The sequence below is a fragment of the Gorilla gorilla genome, chromosome 19 (assembly GCF_029281585.2).
Source record: "Gorilla gorilla gorilla isolate KB3781 chromosome 19, NHGRI_mGorGor1-v2.1_pri, whole genome shotgun sequence".
Lineage (NCBI taxonomy): Eukaryota > Metazoa > Chordata > Mammalia > Primates > Hominidae > Gorilla > Gorilla gorilla.
Window position 1 is genome coordinate 110,302,146 of NC_073243.2, and position 6,007 is coordinate 110,308,152.

Below are 6,007 nucleotides of genomic sequence, written 5' to 3' on the forward strand. Positions count from 1 at the left end.
AACCCAAGACTTTAAGCCACTTTTAAAAGAACCGTCGCTGTAGAGTTTGGGGGTTCTGCTGAGCTCCCTAATAGAAGTGGGTGTGAGACCCAAAACTCGTACTTTCCATCACCCAACTCCAGAAGTTTGAAAAAATAGGGATTTCTTTGATTAGATTTTAAACTTTCTAAATTAACAGAGCCGTGTCCCGGGGTGGGCGGGAGGCGTGGGAGCCCATCGTTGCTTTTCTCTGTTAGCGGCCTCTGCCCGTCCTAGGCAGGAGTTAGGGCGGCCTCGACGCCTCTGCCGTCTCAGCCACCTCCTAACCTCGGCTCTCCTATTTCCGGGGACCGGCCGCTCCGCAATCAGCTCTGCTCGGAAAGCCGGCGAGCCGCGGCTCCGCGGGGGGAAATGCTCAGAGCTTCATAGGCCGCCGACCGGAGGCGGGACGGGGAGGAAAGGCCTCGGGGCAGGGCGGGAAGGGCGTGTGGAAGGAACCCGCGGAGCGATCCGGGGCTCGGGGGGCCCGGCGAAGCCGTGGCTACGCTCAGAAATCCGGGCTCCCCTCCCCATCCCCGCGGCGGAGGCGGTTCCGCATCCCCCGCAGGCGCCTGGCGGACTTGAGGCCTCTCCTCTCGCCCCCCACCCCCCACCCCGAGCCCTCCGCCCGAAGCCCTGCTGGGCTCATCAAAGGCCCAGGTGTCCCAAGGACTACGGGAGCGGCCCGGGGGCGGCGAGGAGGCCCTTGCCTGGGACAGGATAGCCGGAGACGCAGGACTGTCTTGCGGGCGGGCGGCCTTGGAGGGACTCACTAGGCTCGGCTTTCCTCTAGGACCCTGGGGCTGGACGGACCCGGACTGCGGCCTCGTGGGGACCCCTGGGCCACCAAAGTCCCCCGCGTGGTGGGGCCTGCCCTGAACCCTGGCGACAGGGCCTGGACCGGGCCCTGAGGGGGACCCTCGGCCGCCGGACCCCGAGCCCCAGGAGCGCCCGGTCAGCCGAGCGTAATTGGATTGTATCCGGCCGCGCGCTGTCACCGTATTGACTTTCGCGCTCGAGATGATATTATCGAGGTTGGGAAGCTCGCCGCTCATGTGCCTGTCAAAAGGCTGCGGCGGGAGCCCCCGGCCTGGCGAGTGAGCATCAGCCAAGATAATTTGAAGTGAAATTTTCATTTTGACAGTAAACCCCTCAATTTCTAAAGGCTCCGCGCTCCGAGAGCTCGCTGGCAGGGGGAGGCTTTGCAGAAAGCCCACGTCTTAGACTGAAAAGGGCAAAAGAACTCGAATTAGTTGTAATAGATAAAAGGGCAAAAATAAAGAGTCAAGGGTACTTGACAGTAATAGCGAAAGTGGCGTCTCGGGGGAGAGCGTTGAGGCCCGAGGCTGGGGCGCCAGGAATTTTAATGTGGCCGAGGGTGGCTGCCCAGACGCCCCCACCTCAGCCCTAGACAAAGCCAGGCATTTTCCGCAAAAACAAGGTTTCGCCTTGCGTCGCAGATAGGCGGGGTAGGGGCTGCGGACACTGAAAATCGAGGCGCGGACCCCGGCCTTACGCTCCCGGCCGCGGGCAGCCTGGCGGGGCTCTGCAGCCCCCAGTGCGCGCATGGGTGGCGCAGGTTGGCGGGTTGGACTTGGTCTGGGCTCTGGGTCCCTCTCCTGGGGAGGACCCAGGGCTCCTGCCGCCAGCCAAGCTTGCTGCCCTCGGGACCCCAGCCCCTCCCCGTGGCCCTGGCCATAGGAATTCCATCTCGCTGGAGCCCCCGGATCTTAGTGGAACTGGCTGACAAAGCTGGCTTATTTGAATAAGCTGCGAGATTGTGTTAAATAAAGACGTCAGGTGGGGAGGCGGATTCAGCCACATTCTAAGGGGACGCGCAGGAAATGGCATCCCCTCGCTGGGCGCTTCCCCCACACCCTTCTCTTGGGGCACAGTCCAGCCGGTTTGCCTTAGGCACCCGCAAACACCCTCTGGCTGATCTTGTGGGGTGGGGAGGTGTCAAGCAGGACAATCCCGAAGTCGGAGCGGGGTGGGGGGGGGGCGTCTGCAAAGAGGTGACACAGAGCGGGTGAATTTTAGGTGTCTGAGTGGACGCGCCAGGGAGGTCGATGTCAGTGGGGCGGGGGCGTGACAGGGAAGGGTCGGGGCGGGCGACTGGGCTCCCAGGGAGATTGTCAGAGAAGGGCTGGGAAGGCGCCGGGAGGCCGGCAGGGCCGGCGCGCTCAGTTATTCAGGCGTGGCGAATTCAAACACACCAAGGAGGGGATGCTAAATTAACGGCGCTCTTTACATAGAGCCCAAATAAAACTGTAATCAGCGGTGCGTTACTTTTCATTAAGCGAGTCTGACAGCAGCATATTCAGGCTCGACAAGGGAACAGGCGCGGGAAATATACGGCTCTCCCGGCCGCCCGGCCTAAGATAATTCCTTAAGCTCCATTAACAACTCTTAGCCGCAGGAAATGGGCTCCCGGAAAACGCCTCCAAATCTAAAAGCTTTATCGACCTCTCAAACCGCGGCTGATGATTCCATTTTTTTTTTCTTTTCCTTTTTTTTTTTTTTTAACTTAAGGGAGAGACGTCCAGCAAGGTAATAGAGTTTGACACGACACCTTCTTAACTAGAGAGAGAGGCAGGGAAGCCAGCCCTTAAATGATATTTAAAAGGCAACCAATTAAGATTTAAAGTGGCCGTCTCCTGAGACTATGCATGCGATGTATGCCACCTGCGTTTCCCTGGGCACGCCTGCTGCTGACGAGACAGCCCGGCCTCCCTCTCTCTCCCCATCCCGGTCTCCCAGTCCCTCACCGTCTCCCTCCAGCTCCACTCTGCTCCCCTCTCTCCCTCTCCTCTTTCTCCCCCTCTCCCTTACTCTGTCTAGAATAATCTCTCTGTCTCTCTTCCTCCCTCTCTGTCTCTCCCCCCACCCCCCATAAAGGGAATAGCAGAAGGCAGAGAAGCAGCCAGGTCTCCCCTGATCCATCCCCTCCCGGGGCAAGGACCCTGCAGGTTTCCTGGTAGATGGGCAGCCCGCCCCATCAGAAGAATGGCGGATTAAAGGAAATTGAGCCTCACCCCCCACCCCATAGACATCTGGCTGGCCCACAGTTTCTCCATGACCTAGGCACCCCCACAGTGGTCTCTCACTGGGTTCAGGCCCTGCTCCCAGGCCTCCAGCATAGGGACAGATGGGACGGAGGGGGCGAAGCAGGGGGGGCCGGGGAAACAGTTAACAACAGAGGAGAAGCTGGGAGCTGCCTTGAACCCCTCCACCTGGTGCGACTGAGGCAGGGGCTCCCCACCACCTCCTCACCCTTGCCACCTTCTTGCCAGCTTTTTGGGGTCCCTCTAGGGAAACCCTTGCTCTGGGGGCAGTCACATCCCTTTCATACTGTCACCTCCATGGAGGTGATGCCTGCCTGGGAATTTTTTCCCATCGGAGCCACCAAACGGACCTTTACCCAGGGTCACACTGTGAAGAGCAGCCAGGCCCAGGGAGGGAACCACCACACCCTTTAATTTACCCCTGGGGAAGTCCCAGCTGGAAGGGACCTTGAACGGTGGGGCAGAGGGAAGAAGTGGGGGAGGGGAGGGCAATTTGAGGGGTAGAGGGGACAGATGGGGAGAGGCGGGGGGAGAAGGGGAGGCTAAGGGGAGGAGGAGAGACCTAGTGGTAGATGGCAGGGGAACCGTCTTCCAAGATGCAGGGCCTCAGCTTTATGAAGAAATACTTGGGAGCAAAATGTCTTTTCCCAAGAGGATTCTGGAGGTGGGATCCCGCAGGACACCAGAGCAGCCCTGAGCAGGAGCTTCGGCTCCAGTTTCCTGCTAGGGAAGGAAGGGAGTGGACTTTGCCCAAAGGTTCTCGGGCGTCGGCCAGACCCGCTCTGGGCTTTAAGAAGGGGGAGTCCCCTGAGAGCTGCTGCTCCTTCTAACAACATCAGAAAACCAAGAGTGGGTTCTGGAGGCAGCTGCCTTCCCCTAAAAGCCTTCATGATTCGAACTGAACCCACCAACGTGTAGGAAGGTACCAAATGCCCAAATAATTGAATGGAAGAATGAGGGTTTTTCGAAGTTCTGTCCAAACTCTCCCCAGGTGAGACGTTCAGGCAGCTCAGAGCACCCCTTGCTCCTTCTGTCTTTGCGACAGTGACGTGGTCATTTCAAGGCCCCCCTCGGATTTCCACTCACTGCTCTGGCGCAGACCTGGACTCAGAAGCATTGCCCACGTGATAACAGACCCTCAGCTCATGGAGAAATCATGAATGACAGTGATAGCTGGAGAGGCGGGACCTTCCAAAGAGGAGTGGTATCCTGGCAAGGACATCAGCTGAGCTCATTTTAAGTCCTTGTTTTTCAATGTGTTGCATGATTTTAAGACGCGTGTTCATAACATGTATGGCCTCCTCAGGCCAGCGAAGGATGGAGCAGATGAACCCTGTGTGTACATCTGTGTGTGCGTGTGAGGCCCCATTTCCACTGGACCATGTCCTTCCTTCTCTGGGCTCCGTCCAGGGCCTGCAGGTGCTGGTCCAGCCCCTGAGCAGGGCTGAGCTGTCTCTGTCCCCGGCCCAGCAGGCAGCAGGGCAGGGTGTGCGGAGGACACAACCTCCAGGCTGGCAGGAGCACCAGAGCATCCCTGCAGGATTCTGGAAGCATTTCCAGGAAACCCGAGCCAGTCAAGCACACCACACAGGCCCTGCCTTTGTCCGCACCCCCTGCCACCCCCACTACACACACACACACACACACACACACACACTAGTCCTTGCTGAAACCATGCCCCAGGCTGTGGTGAGCGGGGCGGCACTGCAGATGGCCCCAGGCTTGAGTCTTGGGGGTCAGGTAAGATTTTGACCAACAGAGCAAGAGGAGGGAGGTCGTCCAAGGGTGGGGTGTGGGCGGAGCCCAGAGCAGGGGCCAGGCCACTGGGGAGGACAAGGCTTACTTTAACTGGAGCACAGGGATGAGGGGAGACAGGGGCCCCACGGGAGTCATGTGGGCTGGAGTTGGGGAGAGCCTGTAGGTGGGGTTAGCATCGACTTGCTTGCCTGTGGAACCGACTCTGTAGTGTAGACAATTGTCATCCAGTGACAGGGCTGGAGGGAGCCTTAAGGAGACCCTAGAGCAAAGGAAAGGCGTCTAAGGAATGGGCAGACTTGGAAGGGGGCCTGGGCCGGCTCAGGCCTCCGGGAGCAAGCACGGCTGCAGCCCCTGGCATGAGGCTCCCAGGACCCGGCCAGGGCTGCTGCAGCAGGCAGAGGTGGCTGGCTCAAACGGGTGAGGTTCCCCTGGCATGGGGAAGCAAGAGATTGAAAGAAAATATCCAATAATCCACCTGCGTGAAGTTAGCAGGAGCAAAAAGTCAGAGGAAAGGTTGCTTTCATGTAATATTTAACACCCCGTAGACACCTAACTGGATGTGGCAAGGAGAAACCTGTTATGTTTTTGTGTCAGGAAGCCTCACAGCTAAGCTAATAAATTTGGGGGTGTCTGTGGTCACAACGAAACAGAGACCACTGTGCGTGTTGGCACGCGGGCGCCCTGGGGCAGGTCTCACTCTGCCGTGGCTTTGGCAGTGCATGCCCTGCCTTCCTGAGCACCAGATTGGTGTGTGGTCAGAGGAGACACAGGGCACCTAAACGGAGCCAGGTGCCTCTCGGGCCTCCTGATCACACCACGGGTGAAGGCCCAGGGGCCTCTGCAGGCTCTGTGCTGCTCTTAGGGTGGGCCGGCTGAAGGGAGTGAGCACGGGGGTGAGGTAAGATTCTGCATCTGAAGGCGCCGGGAACGGCAAAGTGCTCCTTGGTTATCAAGGTCCCCAGGCGCAGTTGCTGTCCCCCAGGGCAGATGGCAGCACAGTGGAGTGGGCAGGAGAGAGCTGGACAAGGCAGCAGCCCCAGCCCCTCTGGCAACCAGGGAGGCTCTAGGAGGCTCGAGTTGCTGAGGAGGCCTTTTCTGTCTGCACGTGCACACCCCCTTGAACAGATGCACACACTCTCACACTCAGGCACGCATGCACTCACACA